The sequence below is a fragment of the Lepidochelys olivacea genome (assembly GCF_965140295.1).
Source record: "Lepidochelys olivacea isolate rLepOli2 genome assembly, chromosome: 9".
Lineage (NCBI taxonomy): Eukaryota > Metazoa > Chordata > Testudines > Cheloniidae > Lepidochelys > Lepidochelys olivacea.
In genome coordinates this window covers 29,583,619-29,598,252 of record NC_140419.1, presented here as the reverse complement: position 1 = coordinate 29,598,252, position 14,634 = coordinate 29,583,619, and the positions used below count along the sequence as shown (strand labels likewise).

Genomic DNA, 14,634 nt, shown 5'->3' with positions numbered 1-14,634 from the left:
CACACACAATTTTCCGTATATGCATATGCGAGTGTATTTGGGTACCTCACATTACACACACACACACACACACACACTCTTATCTTCATAGCGATCAAAACAGACCACATTATCAGAAATACACATATACACATATGCATTTCGGTGTGTGTGTGTAGGGATTTTCATACAAATTTTTTAGCAAAACCTGGAAGTCCCGTTTTATCACATGTTAAGACTTGAAGCCAATTTTTGGATCTTTCTCCTATTCCAAGTCCTATTTAAAACTCAGAAGGCAGAGAGCGAAATAACAAACATTTTTTTTTCCTAACTGCAAGAACATGTGTTTCCTTTTCGATATTGCCTCTTTCAGGAGGAAGGCTCTGGGAATTTGGAGATAGGTAATGGATATTACTTCACTAAGGATGTTTCCTAGAAAACAAGAAACTCTCCTATTTAGATTACTCTGTGTATTTGCCTGCTGCATCAGGCTGCCAATGTTTCTGAAAGAGTTGCTAATGCCACACATGAAACAGGCTGCTCTCTTTTTAAGTACACACAGTGCTTGGCTTTAGATGTGGACTCCTGCGCATGCGCTCTCTCAGGGCTTGCTTGGGCACTCTGGCTCCACGTGCTGTTGAATATTTATGACTCTCACCACCTCCTAACTGTCTAGAGAAGGTAACCACACAGAGCCTAAATCATCTGAAACCGCTGGCTTTGCTCCCAAAATAGTTTGATAGGGAATATGCACGTGTTTGTTTTCAGGCAGCGATGGTTTAAGTAAGATCATAATATAAGGCATAGTAGGATCATAAACCTCGACTATTAGACACAGGGATAAACAGACAATGTAGCAAGCCCAATCATTTTGTGCAGCAACAGAGTTTCTAATAAGCACTGTCTGGCTGCAGCAGCACTGCTGTAACTGCGGCTGAACAATAATTTGATTAGTTACTTATAATTATTTATGTAAAAGTCCTTCTTTCTCTAACCGAAAAGGCTTGGATATTATTCTAGTTTTATTTCTCATCGAGCATACTGGGTATTATTTTTTATTCAGAAACCAACTGAAAATCCCATTCACTTTCTTCCATATTTAATGGCATTTGATTTCCTTTTCTTGGAGACTCCACCTCTGTGCTCCATGCATCTGTCTGTCTGCTCACGAGGATATTCTCTCCTCTTCCCCTAAGGCATGCTGGACTAATGCAACATATTTGATTTAACGGCTACTTTAGCAAATCACCGGATCCTTCAATAATAATAATAATAATATAATAATTAATTTTCAGATCAGATGTGTGCTGGATAAGTTGCTTTTCATGGTACTATGTGGCAAAATGTAACTGGTGGATCGACTAGAAATGTATATTCTTGTGGGAAGATAGGAGGGTTATTGTACTGGATTCCTGAATCTCTTCTGTTTGTAAAATCTCATTACTCGGTATGATCCATCAAATTGTATTGCTGATATATCGACATCACGTTATATATTACAGGAACACACGTAAGCTAAATAGCTTTACTATTTATTCCATTTGCAGGGGTTTTTGTTTTATTTATGACAATTCCTTGTTCATGTACACAAAGTGATTTTAAGCCTTTTGTGTGATAGCAAAGTTACATACCAGGTTAACATAAATATGCTAGTTTAACATTACTAATGAGATTTTTCGAAATGCTCTGTGTCTGTAAGAAATGATTTCTGTAGGAAACAACCCACAAATATCATACAGTAGAACCTTCAGGTACACCTGTGCCTTGACACAGATTTCTCATTAAACGACTGTTCTCCGTCTTCAGTCTTCAAGTGCGAAGAGGCAAATCCAGCTAGTGGCATCCAATGTCAAAGTTAGCAAAATGGCTATTATGGGTGGAGCAAGATTGTGTTGAAATTATCCAGTGACAATCCACTGCCTGAAGACTCTGTCTCTCTCGCTCTGTTTCCCCCACCACATACTCTAAGATATATTCTGAGACTCAGCCATTCAAACCAGACACCTACAAGGTGCTAAATAAGGCGGAAGAACTTAATTAATTGTATTAATTTTAATGCACATTAAGGGCCAAATCCCGTCCTCAGGTTACACCCATGCAATAGCATTGATTTCGGTGGGGATCTCACCGAGGGCAGAATTTAGCTCGAAGATAATTTTCAAATCAGGCTTCTTGCAGTAAAACCTAGCTACCACTGGTATTTTTAGTGGCACGAAGGGCTGTAATGACGTTTAAGAGGAAATACACGAATGAACGCCCACACACCTGAGTCACATGATTGTTAGATGTCTAGGAAAACACTTCGGGTTAATTTAACTCTGAAGAAAACTGTTGAGCTCCTCTTAATCTTGGGTCTCCATGTTTGTGCTTTGTAAAGACTATTGCAGTTTTGTCTCTTTCCTCATTCACATCTCGAGTTGATTTAGAATGGGTATTTCCTGTTAATCCCAAACTCCGCCTGGTCTCAGACAGTCACGTTTTTCAGAAACAGACTTGCCAAGTCGGGAAGAGTAAAATATTCGCCCGATTTTAGGGCAGAAGCAGGGAGAAAGTGGCTTCCACATGCAGACAAGTGGAACGATATTTTTATTAATGACTATTATTTTGCATGCTAAATTCCACTTTCAATCATTCGCCCCTTCGCTATTTGCAAGGCGCCCGAACCTTTACCTTCAGGCGTATTTGTTTACAAAATAACTTTGGCAGGGGCTAGCCTGACCCGCGGGAGAGTTAACCCTTTCCGCTAGCTGGAGTGAGTGAGCCGCTGCGGTTTGGCCCTCCGTTGATCTGTGTGTGTAGATCTGGCAGAGCCTTGCTCCCGGATCTTTGTTTTGGTGGCGGCCAGGGAGAGCAAGGAGCGCCGTGCTCGCGCTTCCCCCTGACTCTACTCACCGTGTCTTCCCCCCCCCCCCCCACCGCAACCCGCCCGAAATCCCCTCTTCCAACTTTCGGCCTTTTGCGTTTCCTTTCAGTTTTTCACTTCTCATCCCTCCTGGCAGCGTTTGCCGAGCCCTAGAATCCAGCCCTGGTAAGTGATGCTTTTCTCCATTGCAAACTCGCACAGCTCGGCTCGCTGTTCCGTGTGTGTGTGTGTGGACGTTTTATTTGTTTTGAGCAGAATTGCCCGGCCCCAGTGGTTTCACGTCAAGCAGCACAGAGTAAAACTATTGTCGTGTATTAACTCTGAATGGGAGCAAACAGACCAAATAATCATCGCTGGCGTAGGCAGTAGCCATGGCACTAATACCATTCCCTGCCGTCTGCAAAGCAACTTTTTGTTATGGGGAGAGCCAGGCTGTGTTTTGAGTCTGATCTTTAAATTTTCAGTACACATCAGACCATAACAAGCGACACAAAGTATGCAGCTGCCACACGGGGACTTTTGAACATCCAATAATGATTCGGGGTTGATTTGTTCAATGAACGCTCCCAAGTGTTACACACACTCTGATGCCACTCTGTCCAGGTATCCGAGGAATCAAAACCATTTTTTGCAAAAAAAGAAAAACCTGCGCTTTTAAAAAAAATCTGTCCTTTAAAATCATTCAGATACAGCAAAAATGCCACCTATACATTCATTTGTCAATTCTTTTTAAAAGCACAGCGCACAGCCCTGACCTAATACAATTCACCATTACTCAGATGAGGTTGGATTTGAATTACTCCCTCTCCCTTTAAATTAAGAAAATGAACATTAAGAGGATAGCTGCCCTTTGGCTGACATACCTTAGTAGGAAACAGGTTGTAAATGGGGATTGGATAAATTAGATCCTATCGTTATCTGAGTAAACTGATACCCAGCCTCGTGATTCCACTGACAGAGAAACAGTTATCCCTGTAGGTCTGAAAGTTTTACAAAGTTCAGGAGAGAAGAGCAGCAGGAGGAAAGGGGACTGAGAATCACAATGGAGAAGCCGATCTTTGTAGTTGTTTAGCACCCTCAAGTTCATGGCACTTTACGGTTCTCGAAAAGTTTTCACATTATCACTTCGTGCTGGTTATAAATACGTGCAATAATTGCATTCTAATGAATTCCGTTCTTAGAAGCCCTTGTACCGAATAAGTGTGTGAAACTAGTGTCCCAGTTACGCTAACAAGTGGTGTTATTTTCTTACTCTCTAGCAATGCTGGAAGTGTTACGCGCTGTGTACATCAAATGCAAAGCTCCAAAGACTTACAAGGGGTAACAAATAGGGTTACACTTTTAAAAATACAGATGGAATTTGCACATGGTTTAAGATAAGAGCAGAATGGGAGTGATGTGCTTTTACTTTCGCTACGCAAAATCCAACTGTGTATCTTTGATGTGGTTTCTTCTTATTTTAACATTTCCATAATTGCAAAATGTGTAACTCCCTTAATAAACGAGCCATCGGAAAGGCGCTGCACCATCAGGAGAAAATATCCAAACGCTATTCAAGACGTATCCTGCACCTGGATTTTTTTGTGGGGGTGTCAATCTATTTATTACTAAATATTTGATATAGACACACATACATGAATTATGTATGTGTGTCTATATACATACCAACATTGGTATTACTTAAAGGGGTTTAACTGAAATTCTTTGACATGCTATAGTAATCTAAATCTCCCAACTGTCTGGGGGATGAAGCATACATTACAGCCAAGTTAAAGTCCTGCGTTAAAAGGAGAACGAAACTCCACACGGCTTTATGAGCTTGTCAAAGTTTATCTTGTGAAGTTGTGCAGGACTTTACTCAGATGACAAGGCACGGGCAACTTTTGAGACTTTTGTTGTTGTTGCTTTTTTTTTTAATTTGCTGTCAGAAGGAAGGGAAAACAACAGTTCATTTTTTAATAAATCATTTGTTGAACATGTGCTACCCAGCTCATAGAGAGCGGTGCATTGGTTAAGGTACGCCGTCCTGTAGTACACTGACTAAACAAATATAAGCAGACAATCCCTCTTCGCGGAATGGAGGAAAGGTGTGCAGAGCAGGTTGAGAAATGGGCCCAATTCTGCACTCGTCACTGAGGCAAAACGTCTATAGCTAGTCTGTCTCTGCTGAAGCCAAGGAGAGTTTGGCCACTGAGTTAAATGGGAACAGAATTTGACCTCTTATTTAAATATAGTTATTCCATTTGGAGTTGTAGCCAAATTTGCTTTAAGATCATAACTTTGTTAGTAAATTATTGGTCCTGAATGAATAATATTAACTTTGAAAAATGTGCACATTAGCAAAATATAGGCACGCCCACACACCCTTTTCCTTATTTACATGTATTTTACAAACAAGATTCCAGCTATACATTTAATAAATCTAAATCATCTGATCATTAATTTGAAGGGTAGCTGGCTGCTTTTCCCAAGCTGGATATAATTCCAAATAAAACTGACAGAAATGCAAAACCATGCCTTGCTGTCAGCTTTTTTTCCTCATAAGTTCAGTATTGAGCTATACCTTCAAAAGTCACTACCTAAATGCAAGACCAGGGTTCAGAAACTATGGGAATAGTTCATTTTATTCATAAAGTTCTTCAAGTTTGTGCAGAAGTGAACATGTATTCAAATCTGCACTTTCTAGGGCAAATGAATGATGTTTCAGAGGTTTAACATCCAGTCAGAAAATTTAAACTATGATGGTGTAAGGCCGAGATTTCCAACAACAGCAGAAGCATATGGATATTCACTTCTGATTTGAGAAAAAACACACAAACATTTCGGTATATCTCCTCCTTCATCTTATTTCAAGTAGATTTTGGGAACATTCACTGTTCACAGAAGCAAATGGAATGAGCCTGGTGACTGAACCCCCTCAGAGATTGTTGTCCAGTGGTAATCTCAAACTGGTCACATATTAGAAATACACTTGATTCATAATTCATATTTACAAGCCAGGGAAGTAGAACATGTGTCTGGACAGAGGTTTTCTGTGTAACAAGAAGTATTCTGCTTTAAAATACCATGTTTTGTTTGACATTTGAATGGCCTAAGTACAAGGATCAGGCACTAAGCTGCGTAAGGAAGGGTGGGCTTTTAGAGGAAAAAAATATTGCACATTTTGGAACAGTCTTAACAGAGCAGGTGTAGTTCCATTTATTATTTAAAAGAATTATCATTTAATAAATATGTTAAAGCCAATCATACATGATATAAGGATTGCATATCAATATGTTTCCACCAACTTTACTGTACCAGTCAGATATAGGCATCACATACAAAACGTTATACCAGTAATTTAGAAACACTCCATATTATGTACATCATATAATTTAAGATGCTATTTATATCTATATAATATTTATTTAATTAATCATGCTAAATTGTGTATCCTTGTCTTGAACTTACAGTTTGTGGAAAACTAAAGTATTCAAAAGACTGAAGGTTTTAGACTGGCATTTTGGGTTTAGCGCAGAGAGTTACAATACAAACTATTACCTATATCATTCTAGTGTCTCAATTTAAATAAAAGGGATCACCTTTTGTGTGAGTAAAGTATTGTTATATACTTAAAATGCTTTTACTGGCAGTCATAAAATCAGTCTGGATTTGTTTATTTATTTTTATTCACAACAGTCTGCTTGTAAAACTTTTACTATGCTGAATATCACTGGTATTATAATTCAGAACCTATCCAATTAATTTGCTTGCAATGCTTAGTTTAAATTTTGAAACAAAAATAAATCTGTCTTTCCAGAGTTGGACTATATATTTTTCAAATATTTGTGGTAGTCACAAGGGTATATTTAATGTTTATGTAATGTGGTTTGTGCTTTCTCACATAATTATTCTTCTCAGCAAATTGTTGAATGCCTCCATGAGCAGCAATGGAAAAAAGATTTGCAAAGCATGTAACTGTATTAAGCTGGTAAAATGCATGAACTCTGAAATAAGAGCTTGATCCAGCTCCCATTGAAATCAGTGGGGAGACTTCTGTTGACTTCAGTGGGAGTTGGATCAAGCCCTACATGAGTAGTAAATTACAGACCCAGTACAATTAACTGCACAGATACAGCATTTTTGTCTGGTTTTTTTTTTTACTTACATAACATTATTTACATGCTACTTAAAATAGGTTAATTTCTTGTAATGGTTTTAAGTTTATTGATTCATCTTGCAAAAAATATATATCTTTGGCTCACAAAAGGTGTCTTTGAATATATACTAAATAAAAAGTGGCAGCCAACTAACAGTCATTTCCAGTATGATGCCCCGGTCAGCCATATGACTACAAGTTGAAAATTGACCAGATTTCCACACCTTTCATATTTGCCAAGGATTAGCACATGTGAGAAAAACATTCCTTTACGTATGTCTTTTACAAATAGAATGAAATAATTCCCTGATAATATTGGGAACCGTTTGTGCAGTTGGTGCTTTGTGTTATGAGATGTCACATTCAATAAAACTTTTATAGTAATTTGAATATTTCTATTGGGGTGTGCTGGGTATGGAGCTGATCCTGTTCCCATTGGAGTCACTGGAAGATTTCAGTGAGAGCAGGATCAGACTTTGTTTTTCCATGATAGTTCTCATACTGATGATATTTACTATCTGCAGTACATTAGTGCCCATTTTGGTTCATTTTTGTTTTAACAGAAGAACTTCACTATATGTAGAAGTTCACCATAACTGGAATTTTAATTTTCATATGCAGTGTATATTGAAAGTATTTAAGACTTTTAACCTACTCCTCTATAAATGGAGATTCATTATTTAGGTATTCGGTACAATTAGGTTCCACTATATATTTAAGAAGTCCAGTAGAACATTGAATTTTAAAACCATAACAACACAATATTGTACAGTGTTTTTAGTAGTCACATGGTGAGGGCCATATCCCTCATTCCAAACTCTGGCAAAACTTCCACTGACTCTTTAGAAAGCTTGGACACACATTAAAAAAAAGTCACACCAATTATAAGGACAGTGTTTCACTGTTAGCCCAGTATTTGGATTCTAACTTATAACAACAGTCATAAGTATACATGCTCTTTGTGTTCCTGGTAGTACACTACAAAATATTGAGAGGCAAACACAACTGTACTAAAAGGTTGCAAACAACTCATTTCTGGTATGAAAGCTATTCAATGACAATTTGACTGGTTCACTGTCTTTTCTAAATATAACTTTTAGATATATTATCTATAGACAAACTTCTGAAGTCCTTCCTCAGACCTTCATTGTAGTACTCTGATACTAGATTTCAATAATATTTTTACCTGTATAAGGGCAGAGCAAGGATTTCATAATTCAGTCCTGTATACATTCCTGAAATTCTAGTAAAGAAACATAATTTCATATCTGCCATCCCCAAACACCGATCTAGTTCCAAGTTCCACATGATAAGTGTGCTAAATGTAAAAGTATTTTGAGTAAATGCCATACAGCTGTTTGTAGCTTGCAATTACTGTTTTGTATTGTGCCTGCTTGTGTTTTGTGTCCTACTATAAATCCTGCAAGTGGACTCTGTATTCCTGACATATCGTGCTGGATTTTATATAAGTCTATAGATTTTATTCCAAGTAGTCCAAAATAATGAAACATTATAAATATTAGCTAGTTTTGCTCCAACACATGGTGATGTAGATTTGTAGAGATTTATGAAAGGCAATGACCAAATGAATACAATTATACATGACGCCATCTTATTAGTTAATTCTATAAATTAGTATCTCAGCACCGCATTGACAATCAATAATTTTACTCAGCAACTGTTTGAATGTCCCATAATACATGTATTATTTCTTCACCCCAAAATAAATTTCCACACCTAAAGGATTACATAAAGGCCAGATGCTGCTTCCTTTACACTGGAAAAACTCCCCTTGTCTTCAAGGGGAGTTTTGCCTGAGTAAGGAATGCAGGATAGGCCCATTTATGTCATGCGTCTGACTAAAATCCTCATAATTAAGGGGAATGGTGATATATTGTATATAACATACTCTACAGCGCCTGGGCATTGTTGCTTACATGGGGACTATAAAGCCTTTCCACAGACTTTAACGGGGGTTGGATCAAGCCCGCGAGTGCACATACACTATTCTAGAGTTGATGAAAAAGAAGCAATTCCTCTTTGGTACCTTAGCTCAACTGGTGACTTAAAGGTGAACTTTTCATTCTTTGTTGGGTAGAGATCAATCCTCAGTGTGGGTCTAAGCTGTTATTTGTAAGTATTTGCTTGTATCATATTAATTAAAAAGATAAGATCTACAAAACAAAACTCTATTTCAAGAGACAGAGAATTTGCAGAGTTGTTGACAGAAACTTTGGACTTGGCAGCTGTTATAGTCTATCATAAATATTTTAGGATTTAAAAAAATGTAAATATATTTAATAAATGACTCAAATGAGTATTTTTTAGACATGATATTTTGTTTAGCAGTGTTCTTTGTCTTTCATGTAAGTGAATCATTCGCAATCTCCTGATCTTAACTCAAGAGGACGTGACAACTATTTATTGATAACCCTTACATCTGTTCCAGTTTACTATGATTGCATATACACAGTAGCCAAGATTTTCAAAAATGGGAGCCAAAGTTTAGGCTCTTAGATACTCACCTAGGTACCTAAATAAATAGCCTGTTTTTTTCTTTTTTTAAATACTCCCACTGACTTTAATGCAAGATACTAAAATAGCTGCTAAAAATCCTTCAGTGATCTGGGCCTGTTTCTCATTTATAGTAAGGCCCATTTATGGGATCTCAGGAGTGCAAAGGCCATTTTACACCAACTTTGAGCCCCTTTGAACTGCAAGAATGGTGTAAATGGGTCTTGGTGCAAATGAGAATCAGGCCCTTTATTTATTTTTTCTGATTTTTTTTAAAGGGGTACTTATTGCTGGTGGAACACATGAGTTTGTCAGCACTGGAGACTACAGTATAGTATGATTTCACTAATAACTGGGATGCCTATTACAGATTACCACATTTTGCAAATTAGTGAGTAATCAAGTGAACACCATAAAAATCTGCATAACAAAATGTACTTTAATTTATTTTTACAACCATATGTTAGTTTTAATTTGTGTTAATAATTCATAGCGTGCTAGCAAATATACTGTAGAATATTTTTTTAAAGTAATTACATTTTAGTAACATGAGACCTTCATTGTAGTACTCTGATACTAAATCCTTTGTGAGAAGAGAGTGAGACTGCAGGTTTTGTTTGTTTTTTTGGGGAAAGTTATTGAGTTTGTGGATGAATACAGTGACACTTATCAGGTTTCTTGTGCACTCTGTCAGTGTCTTATTCAAAGCCCATTGAGGACACTGGGTCTTCGGATTAACTTTGTATCAGGCCTTATATACATAACAGCTCAGACAGTGAGAGCTTCTCCACTCTGCTAGTCTTAGCCCTGAACTGGAAGTCCTCTTTTAGGGATGGTAGTTCAATTCACATGCTCAGGTCACTGGTTTCTCTGTTAACGCTTCCAACCAAGCTACCAACTAGTGCTCATTGTTTTGATGGAGTTGGTGAGGTCTACTTTTCCACAGGTGATGTCTACTTGTCCACTTGGACAGGATCCACCATGCATTTCAAGCATGCCAACAAAGAGCCATCAGATGATAACTTTTTGTCACCTCTAACCTGGATTTGATCTTGTGATATAGAGGAAAACAGCCTTCTGGTTACTCACCCCTCCCCATCACTCCCCAAGGATTTAGTTAAAAGTTCACTGAAAATATATATAACCAGTGTGCAATGCTCACCTTTATGTCTTTCCCTCTTCCCCCACTTATTACTACATAGTCTGATGGCTTGTAAAGTTTACATTTTATAAAAAAATTACTCCACCACAATAAACATGTGTCATTTAGCTAGTCTAGAGCATATTAAATGCATGAGACACATGCAGTACTTATTAATATTTTCTATGGTGCAGTAGGATCTTAGAGTTTATCATGTTTACATCAGTCCTGGAAAACTGCCAATAAAACTGATCAGGATTTGTTGTATCTACAGATCTGGGAGGATACGCCGAAGGACTTTCTGGAAAAAAAATATATGTGGCTCTGGAGGACATTCACTGAGCTCATTATTATAAAAGATAATGGAGGGGTTGGATTATCCTGTCAGGAGCAGGAGTCAGAAGATCTAAATTCTACGCTCTGTTCTGTTATAGACTTCCTCTCTCAGCTTGAGCAAGGCAATTTGGCCTCATTCTGCTGAGCACCTTCTGAGATGTTGTGAGCATCCTCAACTGTCAATTGAGGGTGCTCAACCTCATACAGATTTTGGCCCCTAATTTTTCTGTTTCTTAGTTTCCTTATGTGGATGATGGGGATAATAACCAATTTGGCAAAGATGTGAGGACAAACTAATGTGTGGAAAGCACATTGAAATCCTTAGTTCATCGGTGCAAAGTATTCTAATAGTATTTAATATATTATAATATAAAATGAACAGACAACCTTTATAATGTTCTCCTACCTTAATTCACAATGTAAGGCCACAGTGCATAATTCTTTACAAAGTTGTGTCCTTTAAAATATGCAGTAAACCAGAGATTTTCCTTTTTATTGGACTAATCCTGATAATATGAGATGTACTGGCAACTTGAGATAATGGATTATAATTAAGGTAATTATAGGTTTCTTAATGACATAGTGGCCACAATTTAGAGTAGACAGGAAAATGAGGTTTAGAAATGGACTTTGAATTTTTGATTCTCAGGTTGGTGTAGATTGAAGTTATCACACACAAATGCAAGAAGCCTGGGAAACAAGCAGGGAGAACTGGAAGTCCTGGCACAGTCAAGGAATTATGATGTGATTGGAATAACAGAGACTTGGTGGGATAACTCACATGACTGGAGTACTGTCATGGACGGATATAAACTCTTCCGGAAGGACAGGCAGGGCAGAAAAGGTAGGGGAGTTGCATTGTATGTAAGAGAGCAGTATGGTTGCTCAGAGCTCCGGTATGAAACTGCAGAAAAACCTGAGAGTCTCTGGATTAAGTTTAGAAGTGTGAGCAACAAGGATGATGTTGTGGTGGGAGTCTGCTATAGACCACCGGACCAGGGGGATGAGGTGAATGAGGCTTTCTTCTGGCAACTAATGGAAGTTACTAGATCTCAGGCCCTAGTTCTCATGGGAGACTTCAATCACCCTGATATCTGTTGGGAGAGCAATACAGCGGTGCACAGACAATCCAGAAAGTTTTTGGAAAGTGTAGGGGACAATTTCCTGGTGCAAGTGCTGGAGCAACCAACTAGGGGCAGAGCTCTTCTTGAACTGTTGCTCACAAACCGGGAAGAATTAGTAGGGGAAGCAAAAGTGGATGGGAACCTGGGAGGCAGTGACCATGAGATGGTCGAGTTCAGGATCCTGACACAAGAAAGAAAGGAGAGCAGCAGAATACAGACCCTGGGCTTCAGAAAAGCAGACTTTGAGTCCCTCAGGGAACTGATGGGCAGGATCCCCTGGGAGAATAACATGAGGGGGAAAGGAGTCCAGGAGAGCTGGTTGTATTTTAAAGAATCCTTATTGAGGTGCGTAGAAAGAATAATAAATATGTCAGGCGACCAGCTTGGCTTAACAGTGAAATCCTTGGTGATCTTAAACACAAAAAAGAAGCTTACAAGAAGTGGAAGATTGGACAAATGACCAGGGAAGAGTATAAAAATATTGCTCGGGCATGCAGGAGTGAAATCAGGAAGGCCAAATCACACCTGGAGTTGCAGCAAGCAAGAGATGTTAAGAGTAACAAGAAGGGTTTCTTCAGGTATGTTAGCAACAAGAAGAAAGTCAAGGAAAGTGTGGGCCCCTTACTGAATGAGGGAGGCAACCTAGTGACAGAGGATGTGGAAAAAGCTAATGTACTCAATGCTTTTTTTGCCTCTGTCTTCACAAAAAAGGTCAGCTCCCAGACTACTGCACTGGGCAGGACAGCTTGGGGAGGAGGTGACCAGCCCTCTGTGGAGAAAGAAGTGGTTCTGGTCTATTTAGAAATGCTGGATGAGCACAAGTCCATGGGGACAGATGCGCTGCATCTGAGAGTGCTAAAGGAGTTAGCGGATGTGATTGCAGAGCCATTGGCCATTATCTTTGAAAACTCATGGAGATCGGGGGAGGTCCCGGACGACTGGAAAAAGGCTAATGTAGTGCCCATTTTTAAAAAAGGGAAGAAGTAGGATCCTGGGAACTACAGGCCAGTCAGCCTCACCTCAATCCCTGGAAAAATCATGGAGCAGGTCCTCAAGGAATCAATTCTGAAGCACTAAGAGGAGAGGAAAGTGATCAGGAACAGTCAGCATGGATTCACCAATGGCAAGTCATGCCTGACTAATATAATTGCCTTCTATGACGAGATAACTGGCTCTATGGATGAGGGGAAAGCAGTGGACGTGTTGTTCCTTGACTTTAGCAAAGCTTTTGACACAGTTTCCCACAATATTCTTGCCAGCAAGTTAAAGAAATATGGGCTGGATGAATGGACTATAAGGTGGATAGAAAGCTGGCTAGATTGTCGGGCTCAATGGGTGGTGATCAATGGCTTCATGTCTAGTTGGCAGCCGGTATCAAATGGAGCGCACCAGGGGTCGGTCCTGGGGCCGTTTTTATTCAATATCTTAATTAATGATCTGGAGGATGGCGTGGATTGCACCCTCAGCAAGTTTCCAGATGACACTAAACTGGGAAGAGAGGTAGATATGCTGGAGGGTAGGGGTAGGATACAGAGGGACCTAGACAAATTAGAAGATTGGGCCAAAAGAAATCTGATGAGGTTCAACAAGGACAAGTGCAGAGTCCTGCACTTAGGAAGGAAGAATCCCAAGCACCGTTACAGACTAGGGACTGAATGGCTAGGAAGCAGTTCTTCAGAAAAGGACCTAGGGGTTACAGTGGACGAGAAGCTGGATATGAGTCAACAGTGTGCCCTTGTTGCCAAGAAGGCCAATGGCATTTTGGGCTGTATAAGTAGGGGTATTGCCAGCAGATCGAGGGACGTGATCGTTCCCCTCTATTCGACATTGGTGAGGCCTCATCTGGAGTACTGTGTCCAGTTTTGGGCCCCACACTACAAGAAAGATGTGGAAAAATTGGAAAACATCCAGTGGAGGGCAACAAAAATGATTAGGGGACTGGAACACATGAGTTATGAGGAGAGGCTGAGGGAAATGGGATTGTTTAGTCTGCAGAAGAGAAGAATGAGGGGGGATTTGATAGCTGCTTTCAGCTAACTGAGAGGGGGTTCCAAAGAGGATGGATCTAGACTGTTCTCAGTGGTAGCAGATGACAGAACGAGGAGTAATGGTCTCAAGTTGCAGTGGGGAAGGTTTAGGTTGGATATTAGGAAAAACTTTTTCACTAGAAGGGTGGTGAAGCACTGGAATGCGTTACCTAGGGAGGCGGTGGAATCTCCTTCCTTAGAATTTTTTAAGGTCAGGCTTGACAAAGCCCTTGCTGGGATGATTTAGTTGGGGATTGGTCCTTCCTTGAGCAGGGGGTTGGACTAGATGACCTCCTGAGGTCCCTTCCAACCCTGATATTCTATGATTCTATGATCATAGAACTAATATGTCTCTGCTAACATTGGAGGAAGAAGTGAGGGGTAACTCACCCTCTCCTAGTTTATTGACTTGATCCTTGTTTAAAGGGAAGCAGCCTACTGGTCCTGGTGGAATGTAAAAAATAGAAAAGGAAAAAGTAATTGTGGGGAGAGAAACAGCAATATTTAGCGTA

The 14,634-nt window shown here is 39.3% G+C and overlaps 1 long non-coding RNA gene across 1 annotated transcript in view; it reads left to right on the top strand.

Moving 5' to 3' along the window:
* The first annotated feature begins 2,909 nt into the window (after positions 1 to 2,909).
* The window catches only part of LOC311526210, a 178,997-nt gene continuing 167,272 nt past the window's right edge, over positions 2,910 to 14,634 (top strand). The window contains exon 1 of the long non-coding RNA XR_014712965.1: positions 2,910 to 3,007. This is a non-coding gene — a long non-coding RNA (uncharacterized lncRNA). The remainder of the gene's footprint in view (positions 3,008 to 14,634) is intronic.